The sequence below is a fragment of the Strigops habroptila genome, chromosome 2 (assembly GCF_004027225.2).
Source record: "Strigops habroptila isolate Jane chromosome 2, bStrHab1.2.pri, whole genome shotgun sequence".
In the NCBI taxonomy this organism is placed as follows: domain Eukaryota; kingdom Metazoa; phylum Chordata; class Aves; order Psittaciformes; family Psittacidae; genus Strigops; species Strigops habroptila.
Genome location: NC_044278.2, coordinates 28,295,787 through 28,312,110, shown reverse-complemented (window position 1 = coordinate 28,312,110; position 16,324 = coordinate 28,295,787). Strand labels below are relative to the sequence as shown.

Sequence of the window (16,324 nt, the reverse complement as noted above, 5' to 3'; positions counted from 1 at the left end):
CTTGACATTGTTACTCATTTTTCAGAGGTGTCAGTAAGATGCAGCTGGTGAGTGTGACCTGAGAACAGAGCCAGAAACAGATGACTTGTGGTGCTTATGATGAATACACAGTATTGGTTATGCTGCCTGTTCAGTAAGACCAGCAGGATGCTGCTTTCTTTCACAGCAAGGCAACCCAGTGAAAACCGATGATGCAGAGATACCTCTGAGGATAACACGACTCAGTGTGCGTTCAGGTGAGCAAGGCAGAACTCTTTACAGGACTTGGGGCATAACTGGAATAGACTTACTGCTGGAGGAGTAAAGCTGCTTGCAGTCAAATGGGTTTTAATGAGAGCCACTCAACTGGCAGCACACCCTTTGCACCACTTAACTGGCAGAGGAGTTTGAGTCTGCATCCTTATGCAGGAGAGAAAGAAATTTTATAGTTATCATCACCATGAGGATCTAAAATGTTGATCAGGCGACTCCAGCAATGTTGTTCACATATGGCTGTTAGGACTTCCTCTTATGCATCCAGGATTCTTCAGGTTTGTCCTTTGTTGAAAGAAATTATTCTTTTTCTCCTCCTCCTGACCTATTTGAGGTTTGTGGTATCAGTGTTCAATAGGCAGTCACAGCACTGATTTGTCTGCAGCCAGGAGAACTGTCCTGCTGGTTTTGTTTAATCTGTTCCAGTTTTAACTCAGGCTCACGTCCTTCCATGAATGCCAGTTTCATCTGAAAAGGAGGTACATGTTTGAGAAGCAACCACATCTGAGTATGGGCCACTGAGATCATCGCTGTGAGTCTGTCCACCATTGGAACTGCTTTCTTCTACCTGGTTCCCTACAATCACTTGTCTGTAATGTGTGGAGAGAGAAAAAAAAGAAAGTGCTGTTATCAGGGACATCTGTTTGGAAGACAGCAGCAGTTTCATAAGGAAGTACATTATCAAAGTCTTTAACAATATAGAAGACGGTTCTTCTAACACGAAAACACTAAATCCAGTGTGACAGATGCTTTTGGACTTCAGCTCTTTATACACCATGAGAATCATGTTCTTACCTGGAAATAGAGTATGACCAACAGCAAAAGCGTGATCTGTGGCTGGTATGTGGTGACTCCCCCTTGCCTCTCAAGACGGAACCTTGAGCCTGGTTCTTTAGCTGGATTTTTAAAGAAGAAACTTGAAACTATGCTATGACTTGCTCTGTACCAAGGGTGAAGGGAACTGTCAGGGCTGCTCCTGGGAGAGGAAAGAGGGACAAGAGCTTTGTGTGACTGCGAATGGGTGTCACTGGGGTCAAGAACAAGAGGGATGTGTGATATTTGGGAGAGATTCCCTGACTCTGGGATTGGGAAAAGGCAAGACACAGCTCTAAGGGCTGGTGGGGATTGGAGCAAGAAAATGGGACAGACCTAAGAAGGAGTGGGTAGGACTAGGGTAGCAGGAAATTGCCAGTGTACATACAATCGCAATGTAAAGCTTTACAATTGTGCAGAAAAACAAGTTAGTGGAGGGGGCAAAGATATGAGAACAGAGTGCACCCTGCCTCCTCCTCCTCCTTGAGCCTTCTTCCCAGCAGCTTCCCAAATGTCACCCTAAAAATATAAAGAGCAGGTAAGTCCTGGCCTAGAAGCAGTAAGTTCCATTCAGCATGGCTGAACACAAGATCCCAACTACTACTATATCCTTAGGGCTTCAAAGGTGGGCAGGAAAATTACAATGGGAAGAAAAATGTAACCCAAAAGAGAACATGAAAATGGAAAATTTTTGCCTGGAGCCATGGTTTCAGAAACAAGAAAGAAGACATCTTTGACTAAAAGCCAATGTTTCAGTGGTTAGACAAACGTAACAACCAAAATCTAAAGAACCAAGATAAAGTAAATGGGATGAAAAGGAAAATAATTATTTTTAATACTTTGGAGAAATATAAACTTTATAGCTTCAAATTTGAAATTGATTAATTGCTAATGAAAGCTTAAAGTATCTGTGCCTGACAAGACTAAACACAACAGGGATTTTGCTTTATGGTAATTAAAAAACCCAAAACAAACCCAAAAAATCTCAGCAACAGGCCCACCACAGGCAGGCAGATCTGTTCTCTTTGCTATGATTCAGGCATGTTCAAGAGCTCTCTCTCCTCTCTGACAGAAGCAAGACAAAAATATTCTTACCAAACAGGATGCTGTCTTTCCAGTCCATTAAGTAGCTAAGTATATCAGCTAGCTATCCATACCTTAAAATCAGCTAGAGAACTTGCATCCTTGAGGCCTGGAGACTGTCTGAGGAGAACTCTATCCAGCTCTGGTTAATTGTTAACCATCCCTGGAACAGCAGGGAAGTTTGAGAAGGCTGGAAGAGCCCTGGTGTCCCAGTACTCAGAGACTGAACGGGTCAAACCAGGTCACTGGAAAGCAGTGCAACTGACCTCAGCCCCAGGCAAAATCATGGAATTAAAGCTAAGATAAGATACAACTGAAAAAGTATTTCAAAGGACAGAAAGACTAGTTCCAGACAGTGCGGTTTTATAGAAAGACATGGTGAAAAATGACTGATGTCATTTTTTCAGGGGAACACTATTTGGAGGCTATATGGAGCTATTTAAACTGCAGTAAGGCATTTGACTTAGTATTCCATACTGCCTTCTTTAAAAAGAGCTACACACAAGCCCCATTAAACAGGTGTTATGTGAATTTGGCTTTTCAAAGAGTAACTGGAGAATGATCTCTGACTGTGGCTGTTTCTAGCAAGGCTCCATTAGCACCCACCCCATCCTGTTCAGCTTTTCCATCAGTGATCTGGAAGTAAATGTAAAGTCATTCTGAATGAAACATGAAGATAAAGATACAGTGAAACAAGAAGGAGCAAACAGTCATACGGCATAGACTGGACAGCCAGTTATGATAGACCTATTAAAACAATATTAATATATTAAATTTAAAGCCTCAAACCTGGCAAAAGTATTTTTCACTGAGAACTGCAGATTTTTCACAAACTAATCTCTTTAAAGACAGTGAATTTTGGCACACAGAAAAACTTGAGCTATTCAGAAAAACAGTAGAGCTAATATTTTGCATTTATGGATTTCTGGGGACAGATCTGATCTTTGAAAGCCTGGAGTAGGTGATGCTGTGATTCCAAAATTTCACAGTGAGATAGACAGTGTGATAAATACCTGTCTCAAAATCACTAAAAATCAGTGATCTGATTTTTTAGTGACTAAAAGTCACTAAAAATCAGTAATCACTTTTTGGCTTTCTTCATTAATGAACAACTAATTAATTTCTTTTTATGCAAATACATGTTTATCTGTTAAGCCAAGATGAAGTGCCAGGGCATTGTGATTTAACTAGGCAGAGAAATGAGAAACACTGATCAACTTAAATACAAGAACTTGTTCTATGCAGAGAATTCTATGCAAGTTGGACCTGGGCAGAGACTTCTGGGAGCCTGCATCCCTACCCTCAGTGGGCAGCACTCTCCAATCTCCTCCAGTGCACGAGTTGTCTGTGGTTTGGTTTATGTCCCTCGAGAGTGAGCTGACATAATCTCAGGAGTGCCTGGACTGGGCATTCTGCAGCCTTTGAGAGAAGATAAATGTTGGATTTGATAATAGGGTTGTTCACAGGACACTATTTGAATTCATGGCTGAAGAGTTCTTTCACTCAGTTGACATTCAATTGTCACTTGTAAGTGTCTGTCTGGTCACTATTAGATGGAAGCTTTGTTGTATCACTTCAAACCATTTAACAGTTTTAAAACCAAAAGCCTCATCATTTCATTTTCCAGGAGAAAGGGCACAGATAGCCTGCTTCCTGGTACCTGAGCAGTGCAGTCCACTGCACAGTCCACCTGGATGGATGTTTGCACCAGACTTGGAGAATGTCTGAGCTGCAGAGGGCAAGTTCTGCCCACACATCCATCTCAACTGCAGTCTTGCTGCGTGGGATTTCTGGAAGGACACTGGCTACTGGTAAGCAGCCTCTGTTCCTGGTTCTGAGATCACACAGCGCCTGGTGCTATACAAAACCCAGCTCATTATTTTTCACTTGGAGATCAGTTATCTCTGAGCAACCTCAGCAGCACCACACCAAGCATGGTACCAATCCCAGACCTCTCTCCAGCTGCATGATAGCTGCTAAAAGATATGGAGTATGTTTCTTCAGATGACAGGAGTGAGAACACTTTCCTGTGAAGACACTAATTTGAGCTCTGGTGACTGAAGTTTTACAACAGGCTTTGACAGCTCCTAGCTAACAGTTTCAACAGCCTCTGCCCCTGTGGGTCTGACAGCTGCTTACATCAAAGGGAGCTGGTTCTGGCAAGAGAAAAAGAGAAAGCTCTCCTCATGAGGGGCCTGAAAGACGGCTGTATCCCTTGAAACCAGAGGCTTGGGAATAGCAAGATTTATTATCTGATGTTTGAGATTAAATTCAGAAACTACTGGGGAGAAATTGGGCTAGATCCCCAGGAACACTGTATGTGGGAAGCCAACTGAAAAGACTTGGCAGTCTTAGCTTCTTCCGACACAAGGAATGATGCTGTAATCTATGCAGAGAAGTCATGTAGACCTCAAATACTGGTCTTGTGAGAGACATGACATTTAAGCACCACTAAGGAACCGTGTTCTTTCTGCGCTCTTACCCAATCTTGGCTATAAAGTTCAAGATACCTGGGTGTGAGAGTATGTGATTACCACTAGTGAGAGACAGTAGGTAGAGTTGATTATATCTTCAGTGAATTTACAGACAGACAAATTACTTTGATTCCAGAAAACAGTCTTCTATGATAGGAAAGAGAAGGCTGAATAAAGTAAAGAACAGGAGAAGCTGCCTTACAAAAGTAGAAAACAGGATCGTGGTATGCTCAGCCAGAGCAGTACCTCTCATGAGGATCTTCTTACTATAGTATGAAAAAGGATTTCCTCTTCCCAAAGACAAGGTAGCATGCCCAATTAGAACTATGACATGTCTTATGGTTATCCAGATAAATATGGTACCTAGAGTGTCAGATGCAATGCCTTTGTGCATAGGAATAGGTACTTTTTTGATTGTAATGTATGGTGGTTATATCATTCACTAATGAGTATTACAGTCTTGAAGGTAAGCTAAAAAAAGAAAAACCAACCACAACCTCTGAAAACTACCTGCCTTCATGTGAGATCTAGGATATTGCTATAGATTTTTTTCTGTCCTAGGGACCAAAACCCCTGAGCTGTCAAATATCCAAATTAGTTCCCCAGTTCCAGGAATGAAGCAACTGTTGCAATTGATCTGGACAGGGCAAAAAAACCGGAAAGAGCACATGGACATTGTACATTCTGTCTACCACATCAGTGGTTATCTGTCTGTCTGTGAAGGAATCGCTCACCTGCAAACTGAGAAGAAAGCTGGCTGTAGAACAAGTGTTTTCAAGCCAACTCTCACATCTCTGTTTGGCAAGCTGTATCCTCAGACGATGTTACCATATGCCCAAGAAATGTTGGATAAAAGTTGATGGTAGCCAAGGGAAAAAAATATATAAACATGAACCGTGTTTCTTATTGCCAGAAATCTGTCTGAATCCAGCAAGGCTCATGCTGCCAAGGAGTTCAGAGTCCCTTGACTGAGCCTCTCTGAGGCTACTATGGCAGCAAGAAATGTGGACAACGGATGAGACATGCAGATCTTCCAACTCTCTGGGTACCCTTGTTTTTCTCCCCTATATTACATGGTCTGGTAGGAAAGAGATGGCCAGAAGATATTGGGTGTCCAGAGTGGCCTCAGTCACGGCTCTCAGGAATGCACAGCTGCCAACAAAATGCATGGGAAACCCATGTCCCCTTTTGAGAGGTCCAGGAAGGAACTTTCCCTGCCCCCCTTCCACTACATGAAGTTCTAGCCTTGGTTGGGAACTGTCACCAGCCACTAACCCTTATTTTTCTGTATCATTCTGGATGGTAGGAAACATAGTTGAAACAAATGTTAATACTGGCTCTTGATTATAGCAGTGTGGTAATCAACTGCCTTGGCATGCTAATGCATCTGAAACAATTGGTCCCATGCCCCAAACCTTTTTTCTTCATTTATTTCTTAGGGATAGTGAAATGGTGACAAAAGGGACTGGGACATGGATTCCTTGCTACAGCTCTCTTGCAAGCATCAATCCTCCCCCCTTGTCTGAACTCACTCATCTGACTTGGCACCAAATTGCTTTCTGTTGCAGAGAAGAACGTGGTGCAATCAGATCATGGATTCAGGTCTGGAATTTCTGGGTCTAAAGATTATGCTGTGGCATAAGTCAATCTAGTTGTTGATACACCTTTCAGAAGGTCCTTTGGCACTGACTTATGTGTGGAGATGCAAGTAAAAATCAACAGACTATACTGTGGTAGATGGCATGCCCTGGCCAAAATAGTAAGACTTTGGCATATTAGAGTGGTGGAAGACATACAATTACTGCACATTACACAAGGCCAAAACGTAACCTTCAGGGACCCGCAGAGATCCAGCTGACAATAAAGACAGCTGGCAGGCGGCGGTGGGGGTTTGCTCAATGCCCAACTGAAGCAAGAAGGTACACTTATGAACTGTTAGACTTGAAAGCACGCTTGTTTCACCAGGCAGTTGAGCAAGCTGGAAGAGTACACGCTGCCCCAATGCCCCTGGGCTTGACAGAGAGACAGATGAGCACAGAAACAGTGAAGGTAAAAGTTCTCCAGCCTTGACCAGTGACGTGGATGTGCATTTGTTGGGTGAATGTATCACAACTATAATGGGAAAAGAGACAGGAGACTTCAGTGCAGAAAATAGATGATTGTCATGCCAAGGGTAACAGATGGATTCCGTAACAAAGAAGACGACAGGGGAGGATGGTGGAACTTCTTTCAGGCATCCCACTTCATGTCATTGCTGGACTCGGGAGAAGTGGCATTGGAGTGGGGGTTAAAAACCACACGGAACTCAGTCAACAAGGGCAAGTTTGGGGGTGTTTGAATATTCTCCTCAGTCCTAAAATTGTTTTCTTGCAGTATGTTTCAAGCTCAGAAAAAATTATAAGACAGGATGGTTTCAAAGCCTCAATAAATCTCATCCAACACTGCTTTCCATTAATGATTTCTGGGCTCTCCACAAAATATTCCAAGACTTGCCTTGTTTGTAACAGCTCTTTCAATGGGCAAAATTGAACATACATACTAGGGATAAATATGGATATTTTAAATCCAAGTATTTCACTCAGTACATGATACAGAAGTGAAATTAAAAAAAAAACCAAACAAAAATAACTTTTGTTTAAGTCTTCCAAACACTCGGAGATTTTCATGTATATAGATTTCTCCTGCAATTTCTTTTAGGAACAGTAAACTAATGGGAACATGCCTCTATTACTCTGTAATTTTATGTCCATTTCCATGCATTTCTTGTATTGTTAGCTTGCCTCCTGCTTTGTGGTTTATTTGGGCAAGTTGCCTTTTTATTGTTGTTGTTACCTTTTGTGAGCATGCCAGAGGCCTTAGGGTGCCAATAAATTAGAATATTAGTGCTCCTTTTTACTGCCATATTATACTTGTTTCCCTCTGCTTGCTTGTGACCTAATCTTGAACCTCTACCTAATCTGCTGAGCTGAATTTTCTGCTCAGCATCCTTGTTTGCATTAAGCGCGCTTGCCAGAAAAACCAGCACCAAACAAAGTAAACCAAATGTAGAAAGCTGCAAACAGAAACCTGTCCTTAGACAAAGTTCAAAATCACAGGCAGTGCTAGAGCTATATTCCCATCCAACAGGTGGGTGCTGCAGATCAGTGGGCGCTGCATCTCCATCAGGCACACCTGCTACAGCTACCTTCATAGGACAGGGTCTGCAATCTTTTAGGAGGCTAGGGATGAGCCTGGCAACAGTGAGGTATTTATGCAGCCTCTCTTTCCACTAATGGAGGTTTCAGGTGGAAACACTCTACAAGAATAGATCAGCTATTCCATCTGTAAGAACTAAAAATGAGCTAGCAATAGGCACTTGCAGCCCAGAAAGCCAACCGTATGCTGGGCTGCATCAAAAGCAGCATGGCCAGCAGGTCGAGGGAGGTGATCCTGCCCCTCTACTCTGCTCTTGTGAGACCCCACCTGCAGCACTGTGTACAGCTGTGGGACCCCTGACAAAAGAGGGACACGGACCTGCTCAAGCAAGTCCAGAGGAGGACCACGAAGATGCTCAGAGGGCTGGAGCACCTCTCCTGTGAAGACCGGCTGAGAGCTGGGATTGTTCAGCCTGGAGAAGAGAAGGCTCAGGGGAGACCTTACAGCAGCCTCCAGTACCTAAAGGGGGCCTGCAGGGAGGCTGAAAAGGGACTTTTTACAAGGGCAGGTAGTGACAGGACAAAGGGTAACAGTTTCATACTGAAAGCAGGTAGATTTAGGTTAGATAGTAGGAAAAAATTCTTCACTGTGGGGGTGGTGAGACACTGGCACAGGTTGCCCAGAGAAGCTGTGGCTGCCCCATCCCTGGCAGTGTTCAAGGCCAGGTTGGATGGGGCTTCGAGCAACCTGGTCTAGTGGAAGCTATTCCTGTGCATTAGCGGGGGTTGGAACTAGATGATCTTTAACGTTCCTTCCAACTCAAACTATTCTATGGCTCTGTCTGCCACTGGAGGATATTTCCCTGTTTTGTCAAGCCCAGCTGTAAAAGCAGTCTGGATGATGCAAACATGGGGCTCTGAGATCTCTGCAGAGCTAGATATGCTGCACACATACTGAGCCCGAAGATGCTTTACTGGGCTACTTGCTAGCTCAGACCCAGCTCTGTCTCCCTAATGCTGAACAGTACTCTACTAAAATTCAAATGGAGGAACTCAGGTGAGAGTGACAAAATCACACCCGTAAACTTTAATCACTAATGAACTGGACTGAGGGTAATTCCAGAAGATTCTTCCCCAACCCAAATCCCAGTTTCACCATGTTGTCTCACTCCTAAGCTGGCTGGTACTGTGAATGCTACACATCCATGGCTGGCAGGTGTTTCAAGTCATTTCACAACTACACTTCCAACGGATTAATACTTTCTCTGAGTGTATTTGTAGTTCTACCACGGGCTTACTATGCTGATGGACAGAAGTTCAGATATGGGGCATCTCTGGGAAGGAAGGTATTGTCATACTCCTGCCAGGATTTGCAAAACAAAACACCAAAAGGAAAATTTAGATCTTCATATTTTCAGCCAATTATAAATCACTAATTTTACTGAGTTACTTTATCCTGCAAGAACTAAAAAGTGTTAAAGGACTGAGTCATACACTTATTTTAGGCAAGAAAGAAGCGTGCCTAACCTTCTGCATAACAGGCCACAGAATGACAGACCATACAGTACATCCTTACAGTAATTTTTGGATGAATGCAAATGCATGTTTTCCAGCTGTTCAGTCATCAAGTAAAAAGAAGAATTAATCACAACCCATTTCATATTCTACTCTAAACTGTTCCAGTGAGTCATTACCCTCACATAAAATATGTGGTACATCACAGTTTGTGTAGAATCACCTTCCAGCCATGACAGTTATCAGGGCGCTCTTGAATTGGACACTAGTGTTCTGAAAAATGAAGACAGTTCACAAGGAGTATCTTGGAGCCGCTGCTCCTTGAGAAACTACTTGAGTTCATTTCTCTCACTGTAGGATGTGAGTTTCTGGAACCCAAATGAGGTTTTTTCTGACTCTTCCCAACTTCTTTAAAACCCCTTTTAAAGAGTGCATTCTAACATAAACACAGCATCCTTGGGACAATTTAAGTAATGGCGTGCATACTATTATCTTCCTGACCACACTAATAAATTTTCTTTTCATTTAATCAAGGCTTAGAGAATTGCTTTGGGAGCTTGTGTTCATCCGCTTTACCAGTAGTACCGGGTGTACCCCTCCATGGCAGGGGGGTTGGAACTAGATGATCTTTAAGGTCCCTTCCAACCAAACCATTCTGCCATTTTACGACTCCTTCTCAGGTGTGGTTTACAAGATTTACTTTCCCATTCTGTGTGTAAAACAGACACTCTTACTTACATAGTATGTGATCATGATAGCTGGCGAGGTAAAATGCATGTTGTTTGCCAGCATACCAAGCAGCCCAGACTGCTCTGCCTACCCTTGTGATTTACTATTCCCCCATCTTTCTGTCACCTGCAAACCTCATCAGTTGTGGATTTATTTTTATCCAGGTGACTAATAACAAACAGTGAATAGCTGTGGGTTGAGAGACACTTAAATCAAATAATAACATGAAAAGTGTCATCTCTAGGTGCAATTATAAATGTGGTATGTAATTGCTGGATCACTTGAAGCACTGAATGAATGTTTCATGCAGCTTATTTTATCACACTGATCTATACTTACTTTATCTCTGGTTGTACTTACTTTATTGGAGTTGATCCAGAGCGGGACATATACAGTAAAATAAGGAAAAGAAACGTCACAAACGCAGCAAGCCCAACCCAAAAGGCTATGACAATAGAATCTGTGGACACAACACAGTAATTCTGTCACTGGTACCATAGCAAATATAAAACACAGCAATATCATTTATGACCTCTAAGAAAGGTGTGTCATTTAATTAATTCAATTTTATGAAACCTTTTAGAGAGAGGAATATGAGTGCCAAGTTGTTAGCAGTCTTGAGAGCCTCTTAGCAGTTTACTCTAACAATGCATGGCCAGAGCTGTGGGAGAGGTTGGAAAAAAATACCTGGTGTGATGGTGACTAGCACTGTGCACATATTTAAATGGCAATACTGAGCACTTGGGAATGTTTTCACAGTTTCATTTCTTTGCAAGGGATATGTACGGTTCCTTTTACAAAATCACAGTGCAGTAAGCAGTGTGGTACTCAAGACTGAGCCATCACTGCTCAGTGCACAGCCAAATCCTGCTTTTACATGAAAAGTACAACCACCTATGATCTTTAAGATGACGCTTTTAGGGAGGGAATTCTAACCTTGAAAACCAAGAGAAATACCAAGAAAAGCTTGTTGAAAAGTGCCCATGACTCTCATGGCACATGAGTCCAGTAGAAGAGAATAAACCTCCCCTGTTCAGCTGCAATACTTCTGTAATTATCATAAAATAGTTCAAAATGCAATCTGTTTTATCAGGACTAAGTGGTTTCTTTCGGGAACAAGTAAGTGGATTCCTAGCATCAAAGTATGGGTTCACCATACTTTAACCATAGTTTAACCTAGCCTAAGACCCTGCCACTGCTATTAGCCCTGATTCAGACGAAGAATTTTGTTGTTATTATTAATAAAAGTAAAAAAAGATGAACTGATCACTGATCTGGGTGACCAGTGTTAATGGGAGTATGAAATGGTTGAGGGAGAAAAGGGAGTTACTCTTTCACGAATGAAGGCTATGGTGCTGTGCAAATTACTGCTTCATTTGCAGGCTTGCTGTTGGATGGGATGAACTCACTCCTGCCCCAGTAGCACATTTGGTCACTGTTTCAACAATTCTCCTTCCTGGGATCAGTGTGGTGGTGGCGAATGTCCAAGTTAAAGCCTTGAAAAGGCTGGGTGTTCAGCAGGGCAGAAGTCAAGAAATGCCCTGAATTCATAACCAGTTACTCACTCAGACTGAGGTGAAAAAGAAGGGTCATTGACTCCAGAGACAAATATTGACCAAGATAAAATAAATCTTCTATCTGAAAGGACAGAAAACATTGTGTTCTTTGAATCAGGTCCAATATGTTTGATTAGGTGTTTCTTTGTGAAGAAGTTCAGAACGTGTTGTCATCAGGCCACAAATAGATTAGGGGGAATTATCCCAGCTCCTTTTAAACCTAAAACTATAGCTGACCCAGCTGGAATATTATTATGAAATGAGTTTTGTCTGGGCTACTGAGAAATAAGAATGTGGAGGGTTAGCTTATTTTATTCTTCCTCTGTTAAAAAAAGTTTTACTGAGCTTTAATTCAGAGGATGGTAAATTAGGAGGTGAGAGAGCCGATATAGTGGAAGGTGTCCCTGCACATGGCAGGAGGGTTGGAACTAGGCGGTCCTTAAGGTCCCTTCCAACCCAAACCATTCTGTGATTCTATTGATTTTATAAGTATTCTGACCTTCTCTTTCTTATGGGAAAAAGCAACGGGATGCTACTGGCCAACCCCAAGTCCTCAAGGGAAAATTAGGGGACAAAATCATGGTCTATGGATATTTTGAACAGCTCAAAGTTTTGAACTGTTCAAAGTCATCGGAACAGAAATGAATACTTTGGATTTATAGAATTCCCTAACAGAGCTATTTTGGTTGCATCTTTTAAAAGCAGCTTTAATACGATTCATGGAATTCACTAAAGCTAAACAAATTTGTTCCGGGTCTCAGGGGGAGTTTGAACTCTTGAGGAATAAACAGAAACTTCCTGTTTTTAAAGTCCTGAAATTTGATTTTTTTTAAAACTGGAATAACATATTTTAACAATCTATAAAAAGCTTTTCTATTGCTAAATTTTACAGTCACCTTTTATGTGTGTGTGTGCATATGTTTTTAAATAGCTTATTAGTTCATAGGCCAATTAAGCTTTTTATTATTTTCATACAAAACAGAGAGAGCTGCATAACACTATTAACAGAAGGCAAGACCATGACTTTATAGTTGGATTTAGATTCATTTTCATGAGACACACACAGTCTCAAAACGCTTCAGGGACAGGCCACGTAATGGAGAAAAGAAAGTGCAGAGCTTCAGGTCTCTGTTTTACATTAAATGAAAAAACCAAAACAGGCAAAATTGAATTAGGAGCTATAATCCCATCCCAGCAGTCATGACGACAGTATGATTCATTTGGGCTGATTCAGCAATGCACCTAAACAAACGCTCAGGTCCCCTTGCAGTCAGTTAACAGAGGCCCTCTGGAACATGAATACAGTGGTTATTGTGATCCTAGAGGTATCCTACATTTTGACAAACTTGAAATGTTTTTGGCCATCTCGGGGGAAATTATCACATTTCATCTTCAGCGCAAAGGGCAAGGACTTGCTGAACTTATTTTGTCTACGCACTTCCAAGCACATGAAGACATTAATCCCAATGGTGGCTTTTGAAGGTATAAGAATGTAAATACTATTACAAAGACAGGAAAACCTACAAAGTATATTCATTGCTTGGCTAGTGCTTTTATTCAAAACAAGGAAAGAACTATCTGACTATAGAATTGTTTCCCTTGGTGTTTTCTTTACAACTTGTAACTCACTGTTCTCCCACTGGTGTTTGGAGAAGGAAGAATAAAAGCACCAAGATGACGCAGTCTCCATTCCTCTTAGACTGCTGACAGGGGAAAATGTTTATTATAGGAAGAAAAAAAAAAAAAAGTTTCACTTTCCTGGCTATCAGAAAACCAACCCCAACATTTTTAGTTTAGTAAGTGGTATAGCCAATGTGGGCTCTTTAAAAGACACAAATCATGGAGCAGAACTCCATTTTGACAAGCTGCCTAGAAATAAACAGATTCCGCAGGGAACTGAAATTGCCTTAACATTAACCTCCTGAGGGGAAAAAAAGTACATCCCAAACCCTACACTTGCATCTTTCTCTTTCTTCTTTGCCCAGAAGCTGAGCACAGAAATCTCTTTTCCCTGCAGCTTTGTTTCCCAAAGCTGAGCCCAAAAGTGATTTTCTTTGGTGTCCAACAGGGCATGATCTCACCCTGCAGCCTTTTTGTCAGTAAAGGTCTTCACTCACAACGTTCTTCCACTATTATCTAGTCACCAGCTGTAGGAATTCGCGGATATTTTCTATCTTTGAGGTCTCCACTCCTTTCTAACCAGATCAAGTCTGAGTTAGTTTAGAAGTAGATGAGATGCATAAACACAAAGTTTACGTCACAAAGGTGGCAGACTACTTCTTTAGGGAAAGAGAACAAATAATAGTAATTAAAAAAAATCTCTAAGAGATAGGTTTACTCTGCTTTTTTGATTGAAATAAAATTACACACCGTGTGTGGTAATTTCCTTCATGAAACTATCAACAAGTTTAAATTTAATAGAGGGTGAGCATCTTCTCTCAGAAGCACAGCTTCTACGAGTTTCAAGAAAACAGGCAGAAGGGTATAAAGAAATATCCTATAAATTGCCATGGAGGGAAATGCTGTAACACAAACTCCACCTCTTGTTATGTATCAGGCAACCCAAATGTTAGAAAGATGTTATGAATGAGAAAAAGAGGAAAGGAAAGATTCCTGATTTTTGTTGGTTTGGTTTGGTTTGTTTTTGCTGAGCCAGCCACATGCTGGGGACTTACAGCTTGCCTCACTCAGCAGTTTTGGGTTTCCCTGGTGGAATTTGGGGGTAATAATCTGCCCTAACTTTACAATTAAGCAAATGAGAAGTTCCTCATAACCTGCCTGATCCCAGCAGCACCAAACATTGCTCTACGGTACTGTGGAGCAAGATTCTATATATGGAAGGATGTGGATATTTACACCACCTTCTTTAAGGCACACTGCTTTTAAGTTTGGAAGCAATAAACCCTAGGCTTGTCTGAGTGGACAGAAAAGTTTTTCTAGAGACAGAGCAGAATAAGAGTTTCTGTCCGTTTTCTTATTCTTGCTCTCAAAAGGCAAACAAAGGACACGAAGCTCTGAGCATTGTCCAGTTCAATCTTTACTATTAGAAGACAGTTGCAGGTACTGCTAATTAGAGAGACATAAAAATATTTTGAAACACTATCATGCTTTTTTTACAGATCAGACCACTATAATAACCTTGGGGAAAGCAATTTTAGTGTCTGAAACCATAACTGAGCAGTCATACTTGTCTTCAGTAAACTAAATAGAAACTAGTAAAGTTTTGTCACTCAAATGAGGATAAAACCACAGGTAGAGACGCGGCAGAAATCGAGGGAGAATGCTGCCTATAGCCTAAGTAACTCAAACATGCCCACCTGCTCTCCCCCAATCTTTGTCAATCCATCCAACTGTACTCGGTTAAGTTAATCCTTCATGACTTAGGTTGTCATTTTATCTTATCAAAACATAACAAATGCAGTTACATTAGGGAAAAAAAAAAATTACTTGCCACTTTAAATAACCATAAAAAGACATTGCTATCTCATTGTGCAAAACCAAGGGTGAAACAAATTAACTGTTGCAGGGTGAATTTGGTGAGTGCTATTTCATAGTACATGTACTTTGAAAATTAACTTCTAAACCCAGCAGAATCAGCTTCCATGGCAATAAAGTATTTTGACAAATACGTATATTACTTTATCTTACAGTACAGTATCACTAAATCAAAGGAGGAAAGGTAACAGAATGTGTTTTCAGCTTGTTATTCCTGGCTAATGGAAACATATACTTCTTCTTTTACTAAGGTTTTGAACATTTATCAGTTGTAATGTAAGCTCCATGTCTCAAGATGAAAACATGATTGTCTTCCAGAGAACTCTGCTCAGTCAATATTTCTGACAGCAGCATACACGTAACTAGCACCCCAAACTACAGATTTGCAAGTCATTAGGTTTCCACTTAGCAAATGGCTCAGAAAGAATCTATCCTTCTGAGTATCAGCAGTGCTATCATTTTAAATGCTGTAAGATAAAGCAAAGAGTTTCAGTATTAGTAATAACTACTATTAGAGCACAGTCAGTTTGGAAGGCAGACACTCATCCATACCAACCACGCACACGTAACCCGGCATGGTCTCTATTGCAAGAAAAACAAAAAATAAAGTCAGTGAGACAAGCTATGCAACATTTTTCCCGTCTAGATTAGCACCTACTACTCTACAATACTTACATTTATTAACCTTCAACTTGCTTCCATCTACTGGAATTGGATCTATATAATCCCAATAATATTCATACGACCAAAAGTACTCAGAGGAGTTTGTTCTGTTAGCCATTTCAGTAGTGCATTTTAAACCAGCTCAGAACTCCAACCAAATACTTTTTTTCATTGTACTTCAGCGCCCTCACAAAGAGATTGCGTAACTGATGCCTATGTAAATCACTCTGGGGTCCCGCAGCTCAAGGACTGCCTTGGTACTAAAAAACATCTAGCAGCAATGAATATTGATGTGACAGATATGTCACAGCAGCCCTTAAAATGTAATCCTCGCTTCCTGGTGGGCAATCGCGTTATCCTTTACATATTTTAAACAGAGATGGCTCTCAAGTAACTTTGAGAATGGGATGGACAAATGCCAGGTGGGTCACAAACCCTTCCCTCTCAAAACTTGGGGCCATGCAGCGCTCTCTGGAGCCGCTGCACTCAGCCAGGCTGAAAAACATTTCTGAATCCCTCTTGATGGAAAGAGTTGGGCAAGACCTGATGAAATGCTTCATAAATAAATGATGTATTGGAATAACCATGTAGTTTGCTTTGCTACTTCTTC

At 41.3% G+C, this 16,324-nt stretch overlaps 1 long non-coding RNA gene across 1 annotated transcript; it reads right to left on the bottom strand.

Annotated features, from left to right (window-relative positions):
• Positions 1-307: 307 nt before the first annotated feature.
• LOC115604356 lies at positions 308-16,037 on the bottom strand. Its single transcript, XR_003990236.1, has 3 exons — positions 15,727-16,037; positions 10,361-10,460; positions 308-842 (listed from the first exon to the last, which is right to left on the bottom strand). It is a non-coding gene; the product is annotated as an uncharacterized LOC115604356 (long non-coding RNA).
• Between the last annotated feature and the right edge of the window lie 287 nt (positions 16,038-16,324).